The sequence below is a fragment of the Gallus gallus genome, chromosome 2 (genome assembly GCF_016699485.2).
Source record: "Gallus gallus isolate bGalGal1 chromosome 2, bGalGal1.mat.broiler.GRCg7b, whole genome shotgun sequence".
NCBI lineage: Eukaryota > Metazoa > Chordata > Aves > Galliformes > Phasianidae > Gallus > Gallus gallus.
The window spans coordinates 54,322,352-54,350,298 of NC_052533.1; the positions used below are offsets into that span (position 1 = coordinate 54,322,352).

Here is a 27,947-nt window from a genome sequence, read left to right on the forward strand (position 1 = left end):
ATAACATCATGTAAAGCATGGGTTATTAAAGGATTAATACTCCAGTTTTATGGACTGACAACTTTCCAGATCCCTGCTTCTCAAAAGTGAAGAACTACATATCCCAGATGACCTCACAGTCAGAGAGGAAGATACGTCATGGAAGTCATGGGATCTCACTCTCGGACAGGAGCTCTCTCTCTCCCTCTTGCTGCCTGGGAGAGAGTGTGGGTGTGTTTCCAAGCCATGTACCTTCAGTTCAAAGTAGGCCTCTCAGTTTTGGAAACTCTGTCTCTCTTATTTTATTTGATTTATTACCCTCAATTTCAATTAGATTGTATTATATTATGTTATCTTGCATTCCAATATCATAGTTAGTAAAATTTAGTTTTCCTTCTTAGATTGTTGTTGCTGTTCTGTCTTTGAGTCCAGCTCCCATCTCCCTACCCTTTCCTTTTTTCCCTTCCCATTTTTTTGGGGTCAGGGGGCCCACAGGCCTACCGTCCCCCCCCTTTCATGGGCATAGATTGATCTAAATAACCGTGTCAAAGTAATAACTAAATGTAATGACTCTTCTTTCTATATAGATAGAGAGTAGTTTGGTAGCAGTATCAATTTTCTTTCCCTGTTGTTTTATCTACATCTCTAGGCTACCTTCAGGGACTGCTAAGCTTATATTGTGATGCATAAACAGTAAAATTTTTAAGAAATTATTTTTGTACAAAATTAGTCTCTTTTGTTTTAAACAAATGGTAGGCTTTTTTGAGGATCATATCCATTGGGCTTGCACTGCATGTAAGTTTTATTTCAGAAAATACTCCTTGAATGTCTTTTGACCTTCATGATCTCTACAGGATAAGATTCTGACTAAGCTTTGAGTACTGTTTTGCAAGTTCATGGACATGTATTCCTTAGAATAGTATGGAAAGAATTGCTGTGTGTGTTTTTGTATGTTTTGTTTCTACTATACAAATGCCAAAGGAACTTCTAAAATCTGGTTTGTAATCTTTTTTAACTTGTAAACTTCTTTTCAGGCTGAGTTCATGTGTTTATTTATTATCCAAGAGTTGATTTTTTCCTAATAAGTGGAATATTAGTAGGAAAAGGAATTATGGATATTTGTGCTAGTTTATGACAGGATAGTATCTGCCCTAAAGAACTGAACGAGAAAATAATCAGATGTTGTGAAGAAGGAAAATTAAAGGCATTGTGTGTTTGTTAAGTTGACACAGTTCCTTGAATCAGTGTGTTCTGAACTGAAGTGTGAGTTTGGAGAAGGAATATGTTCAACTGAACATATGTAAGACCAATCAGTGGAAGAACAGTAGAAGAACTTAGCTCATTGTTCCATGTAGAACAGCTCATTTCAAATTCAAATGAGAACTTTTGTGGGTGGACTTTAATAGCATTTACTCGTTCTCCAATTGAATCAGGAAGCAACAATTACATGCATCTAATTTCATTTAGTTTACCAAGCAGGAAAAGATATATAACTGAAGTCAAACTTTACAGCATCTGTGGCATGAATGCAGATGTGAATGATCCAAATCACTTCTTACAGGTTCTAACATCCCTTATATGCATTCACAAGTTTTCTCTTTTTACTTTCTCACCCACCTTTACATGTCAACAAATAATTCCACAAACACTCCTTAACTGTGTATGCAGCTGCTTATCCAATCAGAGTCATGAGTGATTCCTAGCCATGTACTTTTCCTCCAGTTGGGGTCATTATCACATGGTCATCACGCAGTTTACTTGATTTTGTTTTTCTCTTCTTCTGGAGGTGCTGTCTCCAGCAGGATACTGCCTTCGTACTTTAGATCATTAGACAAAGGAAAGTAAAGTAAAGAGCAGAACTAGAGAATGTCCATATGAAGCTAATACAGTCTTTCCTTTTTTTGTTGTTTTTTTTTCTTAATTAAACTTGAATTTTTAGCAATACACTTAATAAAAATCAAGCATAGTCAGAAACAAACAGAAAAAGGTGTAGTATTAATTTGATAAGCTGTTTTCTGAGGACAGTGCACTCAGCTGTAATGAATTACAGCAAAGCAAATTAATACTCTGTAAAATTCCATGATCCTTCTCTTGCCTTTAGAAAACACTGTGAATGTTACTTCAACAGAAAAAGAATAGAACTAGAGAACTCTCTAAGAATGTCAGACAGTAGACACGATTCTGAAATGTTCTTCAAGTCTTGTTTTTTCTCCTTAGTTTTCTTGTCATTTCTCATGAAAATTTCAGTTCCATTTTATGATAGCTACTTTGGAAATAGCATCTCCTATTTTATTATGTTGGCCTACAACTAAAGGGTTCTGTTTCTGCAACCAGTTGAACACAGAAGAGAGCAAGCTGTCAAGATATAGAATTTTGGGATATACGTTGCATCTCTTCATTGCTGGCTTGAGGTGCTATGGGCCCACCAAGCCAGAAATAATTCACCCTTATGTTGTCAGTCGAAACCTACCTGAGCCACTTCGATCCTAATGGCCATCTGCTTGTTGTTTCGATGTTTCTCCGTGAAATGACTGTCGGGTTTGTGGACATATATGTGATGTACTTTTACATCCATGTTCCTTATCTGTGCAGTAATATCTTTCCACAATGCAACAACCCAGATGAGCTTGCCTCTGAGTTACCGGTTGTTCTGCTTACATTGTAGTAACCACCCTCAAGGAGCATATGTCACCATCCAAGAGCCAGTGCATAGGTACAGTACTAGTCACTCTCTCTTTCAGCAACATCTAAAGCCAGCTGGATGACCTTCACTTCTGCAAATTGTCTCGATTCACTTTCTTTTTCAGAAATGTCTGCAATTTGTTGTGCAGGGCTCCACACAACTGCCTTCCTCCTCCAGTGTTTTCATACAATAGAAGAGGACCTGTCAGTGAACAAAGCATATTGCTTCTCATTCTCTGGTAACTTATTTTGCATTGGGATCTCTTCAACATGCATCACCTCCTCTTCTGATGACATTACAAAATCTTTGCTTTTGAGTTATCCCACAATCATTTCCAAGATTCTTGGACTACAAGACTCAAAGTCGTTGTGTGATCAGTGCAATCCACTTATTCCATGTAGCATGAGCTGCATAATGTGTAGAGAGGACCCTCCCTTTGAACATTCAACCCAGCACAGGCAGTCAGAGTGATAAGAGGAGCTGGTGCTTCAGTATCAACCGCTTCCAAAGCAGCTCAAGCTCCTTCATGTATTGTCAATCCAGTGGTCCTCTGGGTAGGACCATTCTCCCTAGCTGCAGCGTAGAGCATATCTGTAGCATTTTGTACTGCTTCCACTGGTCCAAGTATTTCATGGTAACGCACAAATTATTTCCTGTTTAATTTGTTAGAAGTCTTCTTCCTCAGGACCCCATCTGAAATTGTTCTTCTTCTTGGTCACTTGATATAGAGGGTTTACAATCAGACTGTAATTCAGAATATGCATTGTCCAAAACCCTGTGACACCTAAGAAAGCTTGTGTTTCCTTTTTGCTAGTTGATAAGGACATACCAGGATTGCTTCAAAAGTAATATCTTCTATTTTATTATATTGGTCTACAATGTCAGAGGCAGATGTTGGTAGTATGGCAGTAGAGGTTGAATATTTAAGACAGTATTCCATTAAATTTTGTTGCTATGTGACACGGCAGCAGAGGAGCAGCCTGACAACAGAGAATCATAGAAACCTTAGAGTTGGAAGGGAACTTTAAAGGTCATCTAGACCAACTCCCCTTCAGTGAGCAGGGATATGCTCAGCTGAACCAAGTTGTCCAAGGCCTGATCCAGCCTCACCTTGAAAGTCTCCAGGGAGAGGGCATCAACCATAATTCACCTGAATTCACGTAGATAACGGTGGTGATCATGTTGAAAAGTAGTTTTTGTAGAGAGAGAATGTGCTCTATTCAGTAGGGTTATTGTGCTCTTTGCATCTGTTGTAGTTTCCATGTAAATACACAGGAGGCATTATTTTAGACTGACCTATGTAGCCTATATCATTTTGTTGATCACATCCATGGGGATCTGATGGCATCCATCCATTTTATTCCTCAGAATTGAATTCCCTGTGCAGGCTTCTTAATCTTACTTTGCTTTATGGCAAAAACTGGCTTTCAGAACTGTTTGTATTATTTTCTTCCTGTTCTCAAAAACTTCCTCTGCTGTGTTGCCCCACATGATGTATCAGTGTATTGCAGGTGTTCAGGAGCTTCTCCCTGTTTCAATGCAAACTTTGGCCTGCACTATGCTGCCAAAGAGATTGAGAAAAATCCATTGACACTATCAGTTGTAGCATACCACTTGGTTGCCTTTGACTCCAGTTCATACTGAAGTACAAGCATGCCTTGCAAGAAAGCCAATGGTGCACAGTTGTAGCAATTGGCACATGCTGTTCTTTTATGTTTAGCAACCTCACAACAGGAGGGACTGAGCAAGATAAACAGCTACTTAATGTTCTCCAAGACATCTATACCAAGAGCCTACCAGTACCCCGTTGGGTCCCTGAAGTGCCCTTTCCTGAGGTAATCTGTACTCAAGATGCGTGGAACCTCTAGGCCAATTGCAGTAGAGTACTTTTGCCACTCATTTCCACTTTGGCCTCCAATAATGTTAGTGCTTGAGATTCCCTGGTACTCCAGAAATACAGATGTGTTCTGCCCCTTTAGAGCTTAATGGGACCAGAATACACTCTTTCACCAGTTTCCACCAGAGTGTTATACTCCTGTGGCTCTGATGTCATAGTCCAATAAATCTGATTTTGCCTTTCCTCCACATGGCTGAATGCAGGGCCCCCTCTGGAACTGGTCACTATATTTGTCATTATCTTCTCAAGAACAGAAACCAAAAGTCCAATTTTCAATCTCAGAAATAGTATCAAATCATCTACTTAGTCTGGGAGACTGCTCACTGGAAACTGAAGGGATCATTTTTCTTGAAGTACTCCCTTTTCCAGTTGTTTTTTCCTGCAACTTATGTACCTGTGCCTCTAGGGTTGAGAAGGGTTTTCTATCCTACTTTATCGTATCATGGTTACATAGGTAAAACCACAGGATGGCATATGGTGTGTACCCAATTGTCCCCTTTCTCAAGCAGAGGAATGATTACCTCTAGTAGCTGAGATATTGGTATGTACAAGTGCCTAGTCTTTGAATTCTGGAACTCCCAGAACAGGTTCTTCACAGCTGAGACAAGCCAATAGGGAGGAGAAGTGTTTCTTCATATTGTTGAGGTAGGCTATATTGTTCATTCACTGCTAGTTTTTCTTCAGCTATGCAGGTCATTTTTGCCAGTGTGTTGGCATGTGATGATGGTGGACTCCATACAAATTTCTGCCACATAGGTCATGGGCACATGACATCATCTGGATCTTGAGATAACTGATCGTCATCCAGGTCAGTATTATACTTCATCTCTAGCATAGCTAATTTCCTCAAGTACTGGATACCTTTCTCTGTGGTGGTCCATTTTCCTGAATAACATACCAGATCATTCTTGAAGGGATATCTTCCCTTCACTGCTGACAAGAGTTGCACCCGTGGGACCTGTGTCCCTTTTCCGATTTCTTCCCTAGAAAGAGATCCCAACTGCTTGGCTTCAGTGCCCACCACATCCAGGCTACTGTTCCCATTATCCCGGTATTGGAGCAACCAGGTGACAATATACTCTCCTGGATGATAGCTGAAATGTTTTTCCATATCTTGCAGCTCACTCATAGTTAGGGGTCAGATAGTTATCGCCTCCTTTACAAGTTCTGATTCTTCCTCCTCCTCCTCCCATTGTTATGATGGCCCTTGTGATAGCCATGTTTCATCCTCATCTTCTTCTTCCATCCTTATTTTAGTAGGAATTTCTAATCTTACTCGATGTGCTGACTCTTTGACATGGTTTTATGATTTTTCTTATCAGTATTTCACATATAACATCATGTAGTGCACTGGGATTTGAAGAGTTAATGCTCCAGTTCTGTGGATTGTTGATATTTCTAGGTTCCTAGTTTTCAGAAGAGAACTACAAATCCCAGAAGGCTTCTCTGTTCCATTTCTGTTTTCTGTTTAGAGGGAAAGAAAACTACTCACAAGTCATGAGACTGACCATTTTTTTATTGCTCATCTCTGTGGTGTGTACTTCCTAGCCATCTCACTTTCAGCATTAGAGTAAAGCCTTCAGTTTTGGACACTATCTCTCATTTTATTTTATTTATTAGCTTCAATTCCAATTATATTTTGTTTTATTGTGTTATTCACATTCCGCTATCATATTTAGTAAACTAGTTTTCTCCCTAAGCTTGTTCCTGCTGTTTTGTTTTTAGGTCCATCTCCCTTCCCCCTTTCCCCTATCTCAGGTTGTGGGTCTGTGGATCCTCATACCCCATTTAGTCGTGGTACCAAGCTGAACTGGCCCAAAAGGGAGTGGCATGGGTTGGTTCTCTGGATGAATCACAGGGGTTGTAGCAACCACAGTGCCTGCTTCATTGTCATGAGATCCAGAGATCTTTTTCCCTTTAGAGTGCTGAAGAGTGTTGAACAGGGTTCTGTAGGCAAGGGTCAGGCCCTAGCACTCTGCAGTGATCTATATTTCTCTAGAATTGCCAGGACAATAAGCATACCTTTTTTAAATATTTTACCATCTTTTCAAGAGGAGACAAGGTAAAGAGTGAAAATATAATCGTTTCCAAGATATGGTTCCCGATCTACAATGATGTCTGCAACATAAAAAAAAACAACAAACTAAGTTAGCTTCCCAACCAATGTTACACTGTACAGATAAATGATAACCTTAATCCAGCTGCTGAAAATGGTAAGCAGAACCAGAGGGATCACAGCAGAACAAGTAAGGTATTAAACAATATTGTTCCGTGAAAAACTCTGACAGATCTCCAAGAACAGGAAAAATAACATTGTGACCATCAACTATTAAACAACTGTAACACTTATAGCTACTTGGCTTTAACAGATCTTTTTTCTCAACACTTCGAGCCTCATGTTGGGCACCAAAAAGGACTGTTGTGGTTTAGCCTTGCAGGTAGCTAAGCATCACACAGCCGCTTGTTGACTCCCCCCACCATGGGATGAGGGAGAGAACTGGAAAGAAAAGAGAATCCAAGGGTTGAGATAGAAACTACTTGCTAAAACAGAAAAGGAAAATAGAAACAAAAATACAATGATAACTATATATGCAGGCTGCCCTGAAAGTAATGCCTTCTATGTATTTCCATGGAAACTACAACAGATACAAGGAGTACAATAATACTATTTGATAGAGCAAATTCTCAGCTACAAAACGTTATTTTTCAGCATAATCACCACCATTACCTATGTGTTCTCACCAGTGATGAACAACAGCCTTGTAGCTGCACTTATAACAATCTTCATGGCCATCTGGAATGGGGCTTCTTTTTCATGTTGCTGTTTCCACTGCTGAAACACACCACACATCACCTTACTGTGCTCACATCCACTGTTTGATTTCCATAAACATTCAGCAAGTGTCAATGGGTGCAGTTTTTTCCACATGGAGGAATTCAATTACAGACCTTTGCTTCATATACACTTCCATGACAGATGCCGCTTTCTCAGTCTGCTCCTCTACTGCCCCCTCTGCTCCTCCAAAATCAAGTCCAATTTAACAGGCCAGCTTGACAATTAAAGCTATTCTCTAAAGGGCATTTCTAACTGGAATTTACCTTAAATTTATTGACTGACAGGTAACTCATGATAGATACTATCTGGAACTGCTTGAACATCCACTAGTAAGAACAGAATTAGGACACAAATAAAACTCAAAAATTTGTGTAATGGAACAGAATATTTTAGAATTTTCAGAATAATCTTTATGCATGATTATTTGGCATTTAACTAACCTGTGGTAGGAAATACTAGTGCTAGTTCTTGTCTCAGCTTTAGATGTTAATTACTGCAATCAGCCAATGTGTGTGGCATCCTGCGCCCCATGAGGATGGAGTTGTACACAGTGTCTCTGTTGATCCTGTTGCACTTCCAGGACAGCTGGATGGTTTTATAACAGATTGAGTACAGATAGCATCTCTGCATGTTTGCAGGTCACTTCTTTTACTTGCAAAAAATACCAGTGCAGAACTATGTCACATCAATGAGAACAATACTAAAGATCAAGCTGCAAAGTACTGTGAATTTCAGTAATTTCAGTATTGAGAAACAGACATGATAAAACAATATTTTAGTGCTGCATTTGCTTTTTAAATGCTATGACCTGGCTCAAAGCCCAATTACAGAAGATTCAGGATTTTGGCAGGCATGCTGTTTTGCTTCTTTTTGCCTAGCATCACTTTTTCAGTGGCTTTACCTCTCAGTGAGAGATGGACTAGAAATCAGCTACATTCCATCTCTTCCCAAGCAAGCTGTTCAGAAAAATGGGACCTGAAACCATAACATCCCTGAATTTCAGTATGTAAGATCCTGTTTATTTTCCATATAAGTCTTTGTTGTCATTGCTGTTGTTTTGTTGCTATTGTTAAGAAATAGTAGCACTTTCTTGAGAACAACAGTTTTTCAGGATTTTTGGCCTAGTCTCCCGCACTGAAGAGATTTGGATAGTACATATAAATGTGAATTTCTGAGGCCAAAAAGTCTCTTACACTCACATACCTAGAAATTACTAACTGAAAGACAGTATTGCACTGACAGGAGACATTGTCTTCAAATGCCACCTAGATAAGTGGTACTGTTAGTTAATAAAGTGAGTGGAGCTGTAGGAAGAGGTTATAGCTAAATAATTGTATCATTAATGTTTACTAAATATATCTTAACCATCTCATTCTTGTTAATTTCTTTAGAAGGAATTAATCATAGTTCTGTATTCATGGGTGTTTCATGGTATGTTTGGATATGAGAGACAGGATATCTCAAAAACAGAAGCAAGTAACTACACACTCAGGGCAGTACTTAGAGTTGTATGTTTTATTCAATACACACACACACAGGCATACACACAGTAACCCTAGTAAGTGGCACACAGAAACTTGCTAAGCAAATGCTATATGAACCCTAGCAAGCTACAACAGAAGCTCCCTTAAGCAAGTGCAATATTACTTACCAATCCTTGAGAGATGGATGAAGAACCGAGTAGGAGAAGGAACATATCAGCAATACATTCAACAAGTACTGTCAGCAGGACATCCATCCATCCATCCATCCATCCATCCATCCATCCATCCATCCATCCATCCATCCATCCATCCATCCATCCATCCATCCATCCATCCATCTCCCCTTCAAAATGCACTTTTCCTCTCAAACCCACTAACAACAGCCTCCCTCCTGCTTTTATTCTCTCCAGGGTCTACAGGGTTGTCTCCACTTGCACATTTCATCCACATGGCCAGCACATGATGCAGAGCCTGAGTGAAACACCTGCCTACAAGCAAATTCAACCACCTGCAAAACAAGATAACAGGTATGGTCACCGCCCTATCAACAACAGAGCTGATCCAGAACCACCTAGTCCCCACCCTGTATTGCTGCAGGGCTTAGTCCACCCAAAATTTCCAGAAATATCATTTTTCCATGTTGAATTTTACTGAAGTTCTGGCCCATTTCTCCAACCTGTCTTTCTTGCTCTTGAATTTCTGCATTGTCTCCTAGTGTACTGACAATTCAGATCACTTTGGAATAATTTACAGGCTTGATAAGAAGGTTCTCCATCTTTTCCAGGTAGTCAATAGAGACAATAAATTGGAGTAGACCTTGTCACATCCTGCCTGTAGGGGGAAGAAAGGGGTGACTAGATTAATGAATACCCCTGGTTAGATTAAGGTAAAATGTTACTCAGTGGTCTACACACAAACATCAGTTTTAATGAGAATCTATATACTATAATTACTCCACAATATTGACACACAATTGTCTCAAAATTTTAGCATGTTTATACTTTGGCTAAACTATAGGAACCAAAATAAGCCTTGCAACTACTTAACAGCTTTTCACCTTAACAACTGTGCCAGTGATATGACTTCTAAGAAGCCAAAATAAGCCTTGAAATTACTTAATTTTATGGAGGAAAAATGAAAAAGGGAAAACAGAGGAAGAACAAGAGTCAGAAATATCGACAGGAAAAAGAAGTCTTGTTTTGAGGAGCTCTAGTATTGGCCCACAGTACTGGAAAGGGGTTGGGGAAGGGTGATATGCTAGTCCAGGTGCTACAGTCTCAAAACAGCAAACAGAAACATTTACCACCAAGAAGAAGATGAAATAAAAGATGACCTCCAGTGTTCCTCTCAGTCATCCTTTTATACCTTCTAGGTTTGCAGATACACAGTCCCGAGGTCATAAACAAGTAAGTTCACAATAACTAGTTTGTCAAAAATAAGTTTGTAGCCAAAACTTTCTTATAAGAAGGGTAAGCCCATTGGAGGATGGGATACTACACTTGCTGATATCAGCCTTTGACTGGTTGTCATGGTGATGGACTTGTGCTGCACGGTTTTGAGGCATATCAAGCTCACTCCAGAAATTCAGAAGGTGCTTTCTGTTGGTGCTTTACAGACCACTGTGCTACTCTGTTTGCAGCCAGCCTCCAGGTGGAGTACAAACCATTTGCCACTACCATTTTAAATTGTTTATCATTCACTTAGTCATCTATCTGGATGATAGTACTGTAATTTTGTCTTAAGGATGCAGTGAGAGACTATGAGGAAAGCCTTACTAGTGTTATCCATTTAAATGACATCTATTCTCCTCTCCTCATGTGCAAATCTAGTCATTTCATCATAGAAGGCAGTCACATTTTTTTGAGCCTCATTCATGCATGTTTGCTGATTATTCCTCTTCTTCTTTTTTTTTTTTCAATGTATTTCAAGACATTCACTCGTTGATTTTGTCAGCATTGCAAAAATGAGTGGTTAAGAGTGGAATAAGTGCTATAAATCTTAATACAAGTGTGTTAAAAATCTTATTATTAAATTTGTTTAGCAGCTTAAGGTCAAGTTTCAAAGATGTCAAAAGCTGAACAGTACCTCAAGGAACCACAAATCTGTATCAAGATTCATATCAAGATTCAGATCTCAGTGAGATTTCATCAATCCAGACCTCATATCCTGTGCCAGCATTTCCTTTTCACATGAGAGTAGAACACCTATTTGAAGGTTTGAAAATAACTGGTTTATCTCCTAGATTTCTGCATCTGAATTGAGAAGAAAGTTTTTAACGTTGGATCAGAAAATCTTCCTTTTTTAATTTTATTTTTATTTTTATTTGTTGTTGTTGTTGTTGTTATTGTAAAGAGGAAACCACAAAGACCGCCACTGTTGTTATCTGACTAGGAAAATGTGGGTTGTGGAAAATCTGGAGTGCTACTGTGTCTTGGTTCACCCACATTCTACCACCCTCTGCATGCTCAGTACTGTGGCAAAGATGAAGGAGTGATCTGGGAGATGTGTGGCTTGATTTTAAAATGACTTCCAGGAAGAGTTTCATATAGACAGACTAGCTACAGAGAACAGAAAAAAAATCACCTCCCCATGTAAGAGTGCTGTAAAGACAACAAAAAGCATGCTACTATTAAGCTGCTGTAAAACAGCACCCAGCATGAATAACACTTCCTTTTGAAGTATTTAGTCTTTATATACAAATTGTTTAAAATCAAAATTTTCTCTCCTTGAAGAAATGGGAGCATTAACGTATAAGAAGAAATAGTAAATGCACGTTTCATTTATCAGTGAATGCATTTATTTTGGTGTTCTTTTTTATTTTTTATATGTTTTTCATTAGATTATTAGTATGGAGGTTGTCTCTTCTCCCAGGTATCTAGTGATAAGAGGACAGGCTATAGACTCAAGTTGCACCAGGGAAAGCTCAGATTGGATACATAGGAAAAATTTCTTCTCCAAAGGAGTGGCCAAGGATTGGAATAGGCTGCCCAGGTAGATGGTGGAGTCACTGTCCCTGGAGGTGTTCAAGAAATATGTAGATTAGACACTTAGCAACATGGTTTAGTTTAGTGGGCACCTTAATGATGGGTTGCCCGTTTGAGTAGATGATCTTAGAAGTCTTATCCAACCTTAATGATTATATGATTCTATGTGTCTGTGGAACAAAAGAGATACCCAAAAAGAACCAGTTATAGGCCTGTTCAGCCTATAATTTCATATACATTGCTCTCCTCATATTTTCTAGATTCAATTGAAATTAAATTGTTGCTGCTATTAAAATCAAACAAGACTAGTGTGGAGGCTTAACCTGCTGATTTCTTCTACAGTGAAAGTCTAGTAAGATCCTAATATAATGTTCTGAATGTAAGGAAAATCTTTTTGTTAGCTTGTTTTAGAAATGCATATTGTACCTGATCTTACAGTATCACTACTGTCATATACTAAGGATGTCCTCAGGAACTGTTTGCAAGACTGTAATCGGAGAATGGTGGTCAATGTCTCAATGTTCTGATGGAGGTCACAGACAAGTGGTGTCCTTCAGGGGTCAGTACTGGGACTGATGCTGTTTAATATCTTCAGCAATGACATTGACAGTGAGTTAAAAGGATAGAGCACAGCCCTGCTGAAAAGGACATGTGGATACTGGTGAGTGCAGCTGGACGTGAGCCAGTAGTGTGCCCATGTAGCCCAGAAAGCCAACTGTATCCTGAGCTCCATCAAAAGAAGCTTGGCCAGCAGATTGAGGGAGGTGATTCATCCCTTCTACTATGCACTGGTGAGACCTCACCTGGAGTACTGTGTCCAGATGTGGAAATGTGAAGTACAGGAGAAGCACTGAGCTGCTGAAGCACATCCAGAGAAGGGCCACAAAAATGATCAAAGAATGGAACATCTTCCCTACAAAGACAGGCTGAGAGAGCTGAGGCTGTTCAGCCTGGAGAAGAGAAGGCTCTGGGGAGACCTAACAGCAGCAGTCCAGTACCTGACGGGAGAGCTATAAGAAAGGACAGACTCTTCAGCAGAATCTGTTGTGACAAGAGAAGATGAAATGGTTTCAGCCTAGAAAAGGGGAGATTTAGATTGGATATAATGAAAAAGATTTTTACAATAATGATAGGGAAGCACTGGAACATGTTTCCCAGAGATATGGATGCCCCGTCCTCGGAGACATTCAAGATCAAGCTGAAAAGGGCTCTGGACAACCTGATCCAGCTGTAGATATCCTTCTTCATTGCAGGGTTTGACTAGATGACCTTTAAATGTCCCTTCCAACTCAAACAATTCTATGATTCTATGATTATACTATTTATTTACAACACTCCTCAGTTTAGCTAGGGAATGTTAATACCTGAAGACTTACCCTTAGCAACAGAAAATTGCTTTCAGAATGTAAAGAAAAAAAAAAAAGTAGATGTTTCAACCAGAAGGTCCTGTCAGAGAGAGACTGAAGATGAATTACATCCCACCAGGGAGGTGGTTGAGTCACCATCTCTGAATGTGTTTAAAAACTGTTTGGATGTGGTGCTCAGGGACATGATTTAGCAAAAGGATGTTAGAGTTAGGGTAGTATGGTTAGGTTGCAGTTGGGCTTGATGATCTTTAAGGTCTTTTCCAACCTGAGCAATTCTATGATTCTATGATTCTAGATTAGTGCACCAGAAGGGCAAAAGTACAAGCTACATGAGCAACATATAACTACAGTATTTCCCCTTATTCAGTATATACTGAATTTGATTGAATGCTCCCAGTGTTTTTCACCAGCACTGAGCTTGTCGTGTAGATTTTTCTTATGTGTCTGAGTCTGCTGATTAACTATGAAGCAAATTTTACCACCTCAGACTCTCTATCTGGGTTTATTATTTTCTGGGCAAAAGGCTAAGTGCCATTCTAGGTCCTTTCCTTCCACAAGAGCAATCTAATACTTGGTCTTGTCTGTTCCAAATGCTTGCTTGCAATCATAGGAAAGAAAAAGCAAGGAATGACAGGATTTCTGCTGGTGGGCAGGATAATGCTAGTGCTATAGTTAGGCTCTACACACCCTGACTGATTTGACAGCCCTGGAACTAAATGATTTGAAAGCTCAGGCTTGAAACCAAAGCTTCTGGGATTAAGAGAAATTGCCTCCAGTATGAAGTTTACAATGCTGATGGTCAGCAGATACAAATTTTACTGTGGCTTTAAAGTTGATTCTGCCTATCTGTTTCAATACATCCTGACTGTTGAATTGTTCTTTTTACTGTTTCTTATACATATAGGCTTGTTATTTGTTTTTTGTTTTTTGTTTTTTGTTTGTGTGTGTGTGTGTATGATTTAATTCAGCAGACAGATATATGCTACACAAACGTTTGCTCACTCCCCTCTCAGCAGTGGTATGGGAGGGAAAAATTGAAAGCAAATGTTTAAGAGCTCAATAGGTGCAGAAAATGACAGTCTGATAAGAAAGATGAAGAAAGAAAATAAAGGAAAAAATATTAATAACAAAATGACACACAAGACAAGTTTGCACAACTTAGTTGCTGTCAACAGTTTAAGGGCTGGTCCGGCCCGGTTCCGCAACTAGTGGGGCGGAGGGATTTCACAAAATCCGCGTCTCCAGGAAGGGAAACAGGGGACCCCAAAATAATTAAAAACAGAGGCAACAATCTGAGGAGAAACAAACTAATTTACTAAATATAGCATCGGAATGTAAGATAACACACTATAATACAATATAAATCAACAATAATTGAGAGTAAGATTGTCCCAGAGCCAAAGGCCTTACGCTAGTACTGAAGCCTTGCGTGTAGTCGGGAGCAGCAGTAGCGAGCCGATCCAACAGGGAACACGGTGAGACGAGAAGAGGGCCGAGTCAGATGACCTGCACCCTTATATCTGTTCCCTTGAGCAAGAATGATAACAGTACTTGAAAAGGCTCTTGGGGTCCACAGCTCTTTTTCTCTTCCAGACAGGTACCCGGAACTAAAGCATTTGCTCTTTAACTCCCAGTACACTGCATGATGTTGTGATGTGGAATACTGATAACCAAAAATCATAAAACCATGACAGTTGCTCACCACCTGCTAACCAATGCCCTGCCAATGCCAAAAAATGTTATCCCCTCATCCCAGTTCCTCCACCAGCTCCCCCAAGTTTTTGCTGCTGAGCATAATGCTATGTTTTATGGGATATCCCTTAACCAGTTTGGGTCATCTGTCCTGGTTCTGTCCCCTTCCAGCTCCTTGTAGATCCCCAATTCCCTTGCTGGTAGGGAAGTATGGGAAGATGAAAAGTCTTTGGTTCTGTGCAAGCACTGCTTAGCAACAACTGAAACATTGGTGTGTTATTACCCCTATTTTCATCCAGAGTCTGAAGCACAGTGCCTTATGAACTACCAGGAAGAAAGTCAGTGTTATCCCTGTTGAAGCCAGAATGAATTTCCAAAGCCAAAGCACCACTGTCCCCACCACCCAACCCCCCGCAAAAAAAAAAAAAAAAAAAAAAAAAAAAAAAAAAAAAAAAAGCAGTAACAGCAATCTACTAGAAAATGTTTGAAAGATCTACTACTCTTACTTGTCACATGTTCTGGAAATGACAGCATGCCAGTGTTCCAGGTTTCCAGCCTCACAGTCAGGCTTGTATTTCAGTGGATGTTTAACTTAACCTCCCTGTTCCTACTCTTTCTAAACTTTCTGCTGGAGGTACTTTTCTCTGTCTTCAAAGATGGATGTAGGGTAAGGTAAGGAGATAATTTTATTTCTGTCCTGCATCCTGAGAGATCACTTCTCCCTGACTTCCTGGTTTAATGAGAATGAGGAAAATATCTCTATGCAATTTATATATCCAAGCAGAATTTCAACAGGCCAAACAAACTCTTGGTTATAAAACTTCTGGTATTATGCTAGTGATAAATAATATAATGATTCAATTGCACCTATGGCAATTGTATTCTCACAATCTAGAAAATTATCAAACTAGAAAATTATCTGTTTTCAGTAATTTCTTATGAAATCTGTAGAGAATCAATTCATTATGTGAAGATGGGAGCCATACAAGAACAAAAAACTGCATATACCAATTAAGATCCCTAGCCATCTGACACTTCAGCAAGACTTGCTGTATCTCCATTTGCTATGATATATTAAAAAGTTATTTCTATGTACATACTCCAGCCGAACATTTTTTCTTCAGAATTATTGACTCTTAGCCACTCATTGGGTAAAACAGGAGTTTCTTGTCAATCTTATCTTGGTTTGCTTACTGCTTTGCATTCCTCGCAGTTGGCATCACCTCATGCTTATGTAAATGATGATGTGAAACTCAGTGATTTCCCTTTATAGCAGAAACTGTCTCTGTCCTTCTTTAATGAGGAGTCAGTTCTTGAGTTTCACTGTTACCTCTAAGGAGTTTCCTATAACTAGCAATTTGTTGATTAAACAACACTCATGTTTCTCCCCAGTTATTCACAGATCCAGTTGTCTCCAGCAGCTAAAATCTTTGGATATGTGCCAAAACTATTCCTATCTATTGCATGCAATCTGCTCAAGGTAGGCATTTGTGTATTTTCTCTACAGGACTTGCCTAAAGAAACCAGTAAGAGAGGATATGAGGGTAGTGACACAAGTACCAAGAGTATCTTGGAGTTGGATGCCTCCTTTCCCTCAATATATTGACATTATTGACAGCAAGAGTGTCTGTACTGCAGTAAAGGGTCTATGTCTTTCTTTTACAAGCCGTAATCTTAGCCTAACACCAATTAATCCTGTAGTTAGAGAAACCACTTTGTTGTGTTCTGAGAAAGAATTTAAATTTGACTCTCCTGTAAGAGTGTTAGAATCACCTGTTTGTTAAGATCAGTGGGCTCCAGACTCTCCTGCTGAAGCTAATTGTAATTCTTTACAGTTACAAATGTAACTCTGGCTTGGTGTCTAAATGTTAACGTGAGTGAATCAAATTTGTGTTTAAATGTATCTTCAATTAGTTCTGAAAAGATAAAGTACTTGTTCTTGAACTGTGTATTAGAGATCTTGATGATTTCTGCCATTCTCTTGGAAATTCAGCTTTATATCCCTATTCCAGAAGGAATTTTTGAATCATACCCTGAGGGACATGTTTTCAATGACTGCTATAAAGCCTCAATGGTGGCAGGAGTAGCTTTTTCTAGATTTGTGTGAAATGTGGAGGACCATGAAACACCAAAATATTTGTCTGTGTTGGCATCACATTGAGAAGGGTGATTACACCTGAAGAAGTATCCAAAGCTCTCTCTGAGCTGCTGTATTTGATCACTGAATGATATGGTGCCATATTGGAGTTAGCTAATATATTAAATCATATACATCAATTATGATTACATAAGAATAGTAATTCTTCAATAATCTTTGGAAAATATTTTGCACGTATCTTTGCCCACATATGGTAGTTGAAAATTTTCATGGTCTTCTGTAGTGCATGCAGCAAGACAGAAGGCAGTCTATTCCTTCTCACAGCATCCCTACTTATTCAAAATTCTATGTTTTTCTATGGTTTTCACTACCTTCTATCTGTGCGCTGGATGACTGAATTGTCACATTACTGTGCCTTATTTAAGCATCAAAGTTCTTGAATTTTCAGATAGTAGAAGTAAAGAGATCTGAACTACTGAGAAGCTTTCAGCCTAAAGCTTCAAGGAATTCAGATTGCAACTTATTATTCACTGGAACTGAGAAAGTTATAGCAATAATTTTTCACGGAAGCTAAAAAGAAGTGCTTTACTAAAACAGATAGTTTGACTTTTGAGATGTTAAACAGAGCTCTTGCTAGATTTGGTTTGACCTTTGCAAAAATACTTCCAGTCCCTGAAGGTGTTTTCTGCTGGAAAGGACATTCCTCTTTCTTTACTCCCCCAAACTTTCTGTTTATTAGACAGAAATGGAGGCTAGAAACAGTATGTGCCATATGTTAACTCAGTCTCTTTGAATAACTATGAAATTCTGCCAAACAAAATACAGAAGTTCTATGCCTCCCCTCTGCTATAGTCAATTGATAAATAGGTAATTATATTTATCTGGATTATGAGAAATAATACTAATCTTGAAATTCAAGAAAATTGAATTTTTTTAAGCTGCTATATGTTATTTATCATTTTAAGGGATGGGGATGGGAATAGTGATAGGTGATAATAGTATATATATATAAGCTGATACAAAGTTTATGCCATCTTAAAATGAACATCACCTTTTAAGACCAAAATGGTGAATCATGGATAGTGTGTAACTGTTCAAAAGCAAACATGTTTGGAGTAAATCAAGCAAAAACTATGAAAAGATAAACTTACAAGTGATGTTATAATTAAATTAATATATATATCTAAGATGTATGGTTCGTTAATATTTAAGTTGTGCATCTGATCATAACATGCTGTTTTGTTTGTTTACTTGTCTATTTATTCAAGTACTTATTAAACAGGACGGTATGAATATAAAGACACAGAGTAAAAATAAGTGATGATAATCTGATGGCAGACTGACACTTCCTCCCAACTTGGTGTCATCTGTAAACTTACTGAGAGTATGCTCAATCTCCTCACCCAGATTATCAATAAAGATATCGAACAGAGCTGGCCCCAGTACTGACCCTTGAGGAACACCACTAGTGACCAGTCATGTGGAAGACTCTTACTGAAACCAGAACAAACTGTTCAGGATGTCTTAGTAGTATACAGAGAGAAAGATTGGCAAGGAAAGGCATTTCATTGCTCAGTATGAGTAAAACCTTAATATTCAAATGACAACAAAAATTAAATCTGAGCACAGTGCGTAATCTTTCTAGATGGATATGCAAATGTCTAAGCAAACTGAGTCTTTGAAGTTGTAACGGTGAGAACTACAAAGAGAGAAAAAAAGGATTGCAATATGCATTACTCCAGTTTTGAAGCTACATAACAGATTTAATAGGATAAAATGCTTGATTAGAATTTGGGTCATTCTTTAGTTTGAAGAAAGATTAGTAAAAGTTCCTTGAAGATTATTTATGAGAAACATTTCCTTATGAAAATCTAACATACAGAAGCACAATATTAGTAAATCATCTCAGTGGATTCATTTTATTTATAGTTCTATACATTTTTTTCTTTCTCTTTCCCCTACCAGACATGAATAAAATGCATGTAATAAGCAGTGAATCATGTTATTTCTTTAATTTCTTTGGACTCTTTTTTTTTTTTTTTTTTTTTTTTTTTTTTCAGTTAGTGAAGATATTTGGTTAGATAAAAGCAATTGTTTCCCCTGATGAGATGCAATTCTCATGCAGTGTGGGAAGAGCCTGGACTGATGGCAGCCAAATCCCTCTGGAACAACGACAGCCTGTAGGGAGTGCTATGATACAAAACACTGTGAATGAGACACGTAACAGGGCAAGATGCATCTGTAGGGCATAGCATGGCAACTTGCACAGCAGTTCAGACAGTCAGGGCAAGCAGAGAGGGAGTCCTTCTCCCCACTGAAGAAGCCAGCTCACCATAACACTCTTTATCTTCTCAGTGAATCTAGACTAGCCATGGTTTCCATTTGACCAAAAGCTGTGCCCAAGAAGACTGTGGCAATCCAGACTGAGCGCCCATTCAAACATCCAACTGTCCTGGTCACTGGCTGCAGGAACTGCCTGAGCCTGTTGCAAGTACTAGGGGGTAGTTGGGATACTAACTCAGTGTGATGTGAGCAGGTACATGATTTGCTCTGCCTGGTAGCAAAGCTAAAGGAGTAGGTAGAAAGACTAAAAAGCATCAGGGAGTGTGAAATAGAGATCGACTGGTGGAGCCACTCGCTGACATCCTTGTAAGAGAGGAACCCAGGAGGCAAGTAACAGTGGATCCCCTCCCCTCTTGCCACTGGACAGAAGGAGGGGATGTAGGAGACAAGGAGAAACGGAAACAGGTTCCTTCTTGGAATGGCGGGTGACCCCCTCTGCTGGCCTACCTCACCTTCCCAGTGCCCTTGTGTAACAGGTATGAGGCCCCAGGACACGAAGGACAGGTAAGTGAGGATACTGAAGGAAGATAATATCCTGAAGCAGTGGGTAAGAGAGCCTACAAGTGGAAATACCCTGTTAGACCTGCTGATTACAAACAGGGAAGGACTAGGGGGAGACGTGGTAGTTGGAAGCCGTCTTGGGCATAGCAGCCATAAAAAGATTGACTTCTCTATTCTTGGTGAAGTCAGAAGGGGGCTCGGCAAAAGTACTGCCTTGGACTTCTGGAGGGCAGACTTTGAACTGTTTAGAACACTGGCTGGGAGAATCCCTTGGGAGTCAGTCCTGAAGGACAAAGGTGTCCAGGAGCACTGGACTTCCCTCAAGAATAAAATTGTAAAGACACAGAAAAAGGCTGTCATTTCCCTGCGCCATAAGATGAGTTGATGGGGAAGAAGATCAGCCTGACTGGACAGGGAGCTTTTGTTGAGACTTCAGGTAAAAAAAAAAAAAAAAAAAAAAAGAATGTACGAACAACTTGGATGTACAAGGATGTTGCTAGGATATGCAGAGGGAAAATTAGAAAGGCAAAAGACCAGAAAGAACATAATCTTGCCACCAGTGTTCAAGATAATGAAAAATATTTTTGGAGAGATATTAACAGCAAGAGGAGGGCCAAGGAGAATCTCCCATCTTTATTGGATGCTGTCACTGAGGATGAAGAAAAGGCTGAGGTTCTCAGTGCTTTCTTACTTCTGTCTTGAATAGTCAGGCCAGTTATCCTTGGGGTACTCAAAACCCTGAACTAGAAGACAGGGACAGGGAGCAATATAAATCTCCCCCAGTTCAGGAGGAAACCGTGACTGCTGCTCCACCTGACCAGCTGGGATCCAGCCAAGGGTACTGAGGGACCAGACAGAAGTTTTTGATAACCTGCTTTCCATCATTTATCACCAGTTCTGATCAAATGGGGCGGCCCCAGATGACTGGATACTTGCTAATGTGACACCCCTCTAAAAGAAGGGTCAGAAGGAGGATCCAGGTAACCACATGCTTGTCAGCCTGACCTTGGTGTCGGGGAAGGTCATGGAGCACATTGTCTTCAGTGCAATCCTATGGCATGTAGAGGACAACTAGGGGATCAGGCCTAGCTAATGTAGGTTCATGAACAGCAGATCCTGCCTCGCAACAAGTTCTCCTATGACCAGGTGACCCACTCAGGGGATGAGGGAAAGGCTGTGGATGTAATCTACCTAGACATTAGTAAAGCTTTGACTCTGTCTCCCACAGCATTTTCCTGGAGTAGCTGGCAGTCCATGGCTTGGACAGCTGTTCTCTTTGCTGGGTAAAAAACTGGTTGGGTGGCCAGGCCCAGGGAGTGGTGGTGAGTGGACTTAAATCCAGCTGGTGACTGGTCACTAGTCGTCCTCCTCAGGGTTCAGTACTGGGGCCAGCCCTGTTCAATATCTTTATTTATAATCTGGGTGAGGGGATTGAGCATACTCTCAGTAAGTTCACAGGTGACACCAAATTGGGAGGAAGTGTCGATCTGCCATCAGATTATCATTGCTCATTATTATCCTGTATTCCTGAATTCAGTACACTTTTGCTATCTATACTTTTTCTAACACCTTTCCACTTCAAAGGACAAAACCAAAATTACTTAAAATCTGCATAGAGGAGGAAGTGTCATAAGTTAAGCCCGAAAGTACAGCCTGCAGTCTGTTCTTGGATCTTTATGAGTAGATACAAAGTAAACACAACTGAATGTGTGAGAATAGATTCATATTACTGAGCTGAGTATACGACAGTGGGCATGTGGGTAAATTTATATAACCATGTACTAAGGAAGACATGAAATCTGCTGTCTCTCACAAGGGACAGGAAACTAACAGTGTATCTCTTATGTAACTTCTTTCCATAGCTGATTTACCCTTCGAATTCTTGAGTTTCACATATTCCATCAGCAGCAATATGCCTCAGAGTAGTTGACTCTAGGACTCCACTACAAATGCTGACATAATTCTGATACTACAAGGTCCATTTATTGATAACCTGGGTGAGGGGACTGAGCGCACTCCCTGTAAATTTACAGATGACACCAAGTTGGGAGGAAGTGTCAATCTGCCTGAGAGTAGGAAGGCCCTGCAGAGGGATTGGCTGAGGCCAATTGTATGAGATTTATGTATGTATTTAGCAAGACTGAGGGAACTGGGATTGTTTAGTTTTGAGAAGAGGAGGCTCAGGGAGGGAGACCTAATGGCTCTCTTAAAGGAGATTGTAGCGAGGTGGAAGTCAGCCTCGTTTTCCAGGTAACTAGCAATAGGGCAAGAGGTAATGACCCTAACTTGAAGCAGAAGTAGTTCAGTTTGTCTCAGAAAGAGCTGTGAGTTATTGGAACGGACTGCATAGAGATGTGGTGGAGTCATCATCCCTGGAAATTTTGAAAAAGAGGGGTAGGTGTGACAATGAGGGACGTGATTTAATGGCCATGGTGGTGATGGTTGGACTAGATGATCTTAGTGGTCTTTTCCAACCTTCACAGTTCTATGATTCTGTAATTCTATATCATTAGTAGTCATCTATGTGTTCATTTTTGTTTCCAGTATGAACAAGACACAGGATCTACGAAACTCTTTCTTGCATGTTTTCTCTTGTTTTTTTTCTTGCATGTATGACTTTCCCCATAATTTTAATTTAGAAAATCAATAAAATGAAATCACCATATGTAGATTATATTGAGCATGATAGGAATATTTTGAAATATTTGAACTATATAATAACCGATAGATCCAGTAAGGAATCAGAGATCATATGAGTCATCAGCACTGGTCATTTTTAGAAAGTATTTATAGTAATTTTAAGCACATGAAGAGAAGGTGTACGTCTTCATGTCTCTCTCTTTCTCTGTTCTCAAGCTATCAAAGTTCTTGTGCAGCTTCAAGCAGAAGAGCAAGAAGCACCTATGATTCAAATGCTTCTGCTACACTGCTAGTGGAAGAGCATAGGCATATTCCAGCATAGGCAGAAGACATTGTGCGGTCATGAGATCCCACTGTATCATTTCTTCACCACTCTCAGACTCCGCCCACATCTTCTCACTCTTTTCCGTGTCCCACCCCACTCATAACTTGCTTCTATACTCTTCTTACAGTCCAAGGTTATTCTTTCTTTGTCACGTTCTTTAGGATTTCTCTGTAATTAATTTTTACTTCACAGATCTTAAATTTCATCTTTTTTAATTTTTTTTTTTTTTATCTAATGAAGCAGATATGCTGAAATCAGCGTGGTTTCATTCTGTTTGAAAATAGTGTTAAGGTCTTCTGAATGTACTCCAGCAGCAGCCTGTTACTGAGGATTGAGTCATGTTCCAGCCAAATGTAGCTAGGTTCAGTAGGTGATAGCTGACCTGGCTCAGTGACAGCGACATGTTTTGAAGAATACCCAACTTACATTATGCGTATTCAGTGAAGCCTTTTTGACTAACAATTTGGTAATTCAGCTATTTCCTAAATGCTGTTTCCCTTTTTACTTCTCTAAAGAAGTATTTATCTAGCCATGTTTGTACCACAGTTCATTTACACACTTATGTGTATAATTTACACACTTATTCAACTCCCTATCCTATTGAACGTGCCAGAGGTAAACATTAGAGCAAATTGTACAGCAATACTCCTTGTTCCTCTCCGTTCTGAGCCTTCCCAAGATAGGCTAAAATAACACGATGGATGAAAAAGGGTTTCATTTGTACCTACTCAGCATTTAACTTCTAAAGTGAAAGTTGTTTGTCTTTACTACTGCAAAGCAGAGCTTGACAAGCAAGCAAAAAATATCTTCAGGGTCACATTATATTAATTTTTCCTGTCCTACATCACTGAAATCGCAGTTAATGCTACCACATAGAATCCCAAGAGCAAGATTAAGAAGCACAAGCCCTTGATTGTTTTTATTCATGAGAAAAGGATTGATAAGTTTGTGAGATGGAAATACTTGATTGTTTTCAGTTCAAAAGCAAATGGCTAGCCACAGAATTTTTGCTTTCAAATGATGCTATTTTATTTTCAGAGTAGATTTCGGTGTGCCAGAATGTTTTAAAAACAGACATTTGGCAGACATTCTTCATTCATTTAGACCCTAGATTTAGTCTACTGGGACATATAGTGTGAGCGGAAAAGACACATCTCCACTAATGGATTCAGTTGACTTTTCTTTGTGATTCCAAATAGAGCTTTTGCATTTGTTCAGAACACTTACACTTGACTCAATCATGCAACAGAAGTACAACAATAAATTCAATTAATTTTGTAAATAAATATGACTATGGGAAATGAAATAGGCATTATCATGATCCTGCAGGTGTAAAAAGTGAAAGTTTCACTCTGACTGTGCCTTCAATCCATTATCAGATACCATAGTATTGGTGAAGTAAGCTCCTAATTTAACCATTGGATGGTCTTTGTGGCCCTTCTCTAGACCTGCTCCAACAACTCCATGTCCTTCTTGTGTTGGGAGCGCCAGAACTAGATGCAGTATTCCGGGCAGGGTCTTGAGAGGGCAGAATCACCTGCCTCAACATCAACCTGCTGGTCATGCTTCCCTTGGTGCACCCCAGGATACAGTTGGCCTTCCAGGCTGCAAATACACATTGCCCACTCACATTGAATCTTTCATCAGTCAACACTCCCAAATCCTTCTCACAGCTGCTCTTAAGCCATCCAACCTGTATTTGTGCTTAGGATTACCCAGACCCAGGTGCAGGACCTTGCACTTGACCTTGTTAAACATCATGAAGTTGGCATGGGAACATCTCTCAAGTCTGTCCAGATCCCTCTGCATAACATCCCTTCCGTCTAACATGACAACAACATTAGTCAGCTTGGTGTGATCTGCAAATATGCTGGAAGTACACTCAATCCTACCGTCCATGTCACCTACAAAGATGTTAAATACCACCAGTCCCAACACCAATCCCTGAGGAACGCCATTTCTCGCTGATCTCCACTTGGACATTCAGCCATTGACTGCAACTTCCCGAGTGCAATCGGACAGCCAATTCCTTATCCAGGAATCCTTATGCATTCATCAAATCCATTTTTCTCCAATTTGGTGACCAGGACATCACGTGGGATAATGTCAAAGACTTTGCACAAGTCCAGGTAGATAATGTCAGTTGCACAGTGAGAGTAGAACAAAACAAGGTGAAAAGATACAGCAAGAGTAGCAGAGAACAAGGTAATGTCCCTAATCACTACTACACAAGATTAAGTAACTATAGTGATTAATAAGGTACATCACCAATTGCCCAAATACTTTACCATCATTTGGCTCAGAATCACTGGGGAGCCCCTCTTGCAGTGAGGATTTGGAGAGCATTTCCTGGCAACTGGGGGGTTCTACACAATGCTTCCTCTCATTGGTTAGGTCTCCAAACTTGCTACAAGGAGGTCCATTTTTTATATGGTTGAATAAACAAGCTTACATAACTTCAAGAGCAGAAACCAAGGCTGTGTCTCTATCCATTTGTGTTTTAACCACGTATTTCTCAACAAGACCATATATCTGGCCCCACTGCTCACAAAGTACACTGTCTTGTAAATATGCCCTAAAGAAAAATCCCATCAGTTAGCATCACACAATGAGCGTTCCAACAGATATTTATAAACTGGCATAAAAATATACATTCATAATAAAACACCAAAATTGAGAGATTGCATTGAATGTGCAGTATAGCATTTGTTTGTGAGGTTCATCTAGAACTCAGCTTGGATTCAGGGCCGATAGTTCAGGCCTGAATACTTCAATCAGTCCTTTGACTTTCATAATGTATCTTCTTCTAATATAATCTTAGACTTAGGCATTAGATGTAAAGGCACGTTTTTTTGTTCCTCAGTTAACTTCCGCTCATCAGTCGCGGCTATTATTTGCATCCTTATTAAAACTTATTAGTTGCATCAAACAGGGAATTAATTATGGAACAAAAATTAAAACTGTGGTTATACTAAAAAAAAAAAAAAAGAAAAGTGCATGCTTAGCCCATGGTTCCCCCAGCAGCCATTAAACATATTTAATTCCCAACATTTCCACATTTGGATAGGTATGTGAGCTAGTTTTCTCATTTCTTTTGAGATATGTTTTACCACTTTTCCATCATCATCAATTTGTAGGCAACATTTAGATTCATTCAGTTTCCCACAAACTCCCCCTTCTTCTACTAACAAATAATTTAAGATGATGTGATGCTGAAAAAAAATCACATTTCTCATTTGAATGGATTGGTCCGCCAAAAGATCAGGAGTTGTAGCAATTTGATTAGTTATTATTTCTATGATAGTTTGTAATCTAATTACATGATTTAAAATATAAAAGGTTCTCTGGCACCTGTTACAAATTCATTAAGATTACAAATGTCTTGTCCATAGCACTGTATAATTCTTTCAGGTGGCCACTCATCCTTTCCTCGTGTTTGAAAACTTCCCCCAACAAAAGTGGTGTTAATTGATCATTTTTCTCTATTAAGTCATCATACATTTTTATTTTATTTTATTTTTTAACTCCCATTGTACTTCCCTGGACTTGTGGCAACAAGAAAACAGTAGTCTAATATATCCTACATAACACATCCCTGACCAATTTGGAGGTAACGTTTGGTAGGCACATTGTCCACAGATCCAGTAATGGCCTTTTAGGGCCCATGTGCCATTAGAAGAAGAACCTTTCCTCTCTTTTTGAGGCTGGTTCTTCGTAATATATTGCTTTTCCAGGTTCTACGGAACTCCCAAACTACCATTAAGACAATAAACACACCTCCAGGCTCTCCCATCTGGCCTCCACGTACAGTTACATGCTGTATTGATATCCCCAAACATTGGTTAGGCACAGACCACAATTTTTGGAAGTCCTAATCCAATTTTGATGTTGCTATGCCCACTGAAATGCCTATTCCTGGGATTAGCAAATTATTTCTACTGAACCATGGAGATAAAGTCCATTCGCATCTACATTTCCCCACTTGGATCCCCTTTGGGTCAGTTCTACTTAGACTATAAATATCTTTTCCAGGAAAACAAAGTTGCCAGGGATCGCCATCCTTTGTCCAGAATTCCCTTCCATTATGAACAATGCTCAATTTGCTAACCCACCATTTGGGTGACACCAATTGGGCTAGCCAGTCTTTGAACCCTCCTGGACTTCTACACACTCAACAACTGCTGAAATTAAATGAGTTTGCTATCTCTGCTCCTACAGTTTTTAACCGGAATTTTTAACTCCAGGAACTATTTTCCCAACTTCCATTTTGATTACCATGATAATATAAAATTAGTTGTATCAACACTAGTTTCATGGTTGATGTGTCTGCTCCTGTCTGTGAAAATCAATCAGTGTTTGCATCTGTATAGTCAACAAATATATGGAGTGGTGTGGTCAGATTGGTATCCACAGATTGTAAAGCTAGAACAATTATCATGTTGGAAAGGGACAATCAGAAACAAATGGAAAATGTTCACCCATGCTGTAAGCTCGCAGGAAAAACTCCAAGAGATCCTTCCTCGGTGGCAGTCAGCCCTTAAATGGGGTCTCGGAGAGGTGGAGCCAGGCTCCACCCCTTCTGGTCACACAGGTGAATTGCCTTCACTTGTGCTCCCACAGCTGACTCAGTGCTCACCTCAGCTGATCAATCAGAGGTTCAGGCTGTGATTCAACAGTTCCCATACAGCATTGGTCTTCATATCCAGTTTCATGGATAATATCCTCTCCCAAATGAGCTGTTTAAGTAAACAGGTAAGATTTAGTCATGCAAGATTTGTTAAACAAAATTCTACTGTCTAGTTATTCTCGCAAATAACACTTAGTTGAAGGGATATATTCCCATTTTTCTTGCCTGGATTTCATAACTAAATGGTTTTATCTTTCTCCATATCCATTAATTCATCCAGATCAGGAGGGTTGTTTGGACTTTGTACCTATACTTCAGCTCCATTGTTAAAGCAATGGATCCAAATCCTTAATCTTCATCTACATAAAAAGGGTGGTGACTTGAAGTGGATTTGATTTTTAACATTGTATTTAAAACTGAAAAAATCAATAATTGTGCTATTCTGTCATGGGCTTGAATAACTAAATCTTGTTCACCACTGTTTAACCAAA

The 27,947-nt window shown here is 39.4% G+C and overlaps 1 long non-coding RNA gene across 4 annotated transcripts in view; it reads right to left on the reverse strand.

Moving 5' to 3' along the window:
• The window catches only part of LOC112531745, a 79,951-nt gene that overhangs the window by 17,603 nt on the left and 34,401 nt on the right, over positions 1-27,947 (reverse strand). The window contains exons 3-4 of one of the 4 annotated variants that reach the window (XR_005857931.2): positions 9,556-27,565; positions 339-9,387 (exon numbers count right to left, since the gene is read on the reverse strand). This is a non-coding gene — a long non-coding RNA (uncharacterized LOC112531745). Of the gene's footprint in view, positions 1-338; positions 27,566-27,947 lie in introns of those variants that run through there. The other 3 variants (XR_005857930.2, XR_005857929.2, XR_006937249.1) reach the window with 3 other exon arrangements.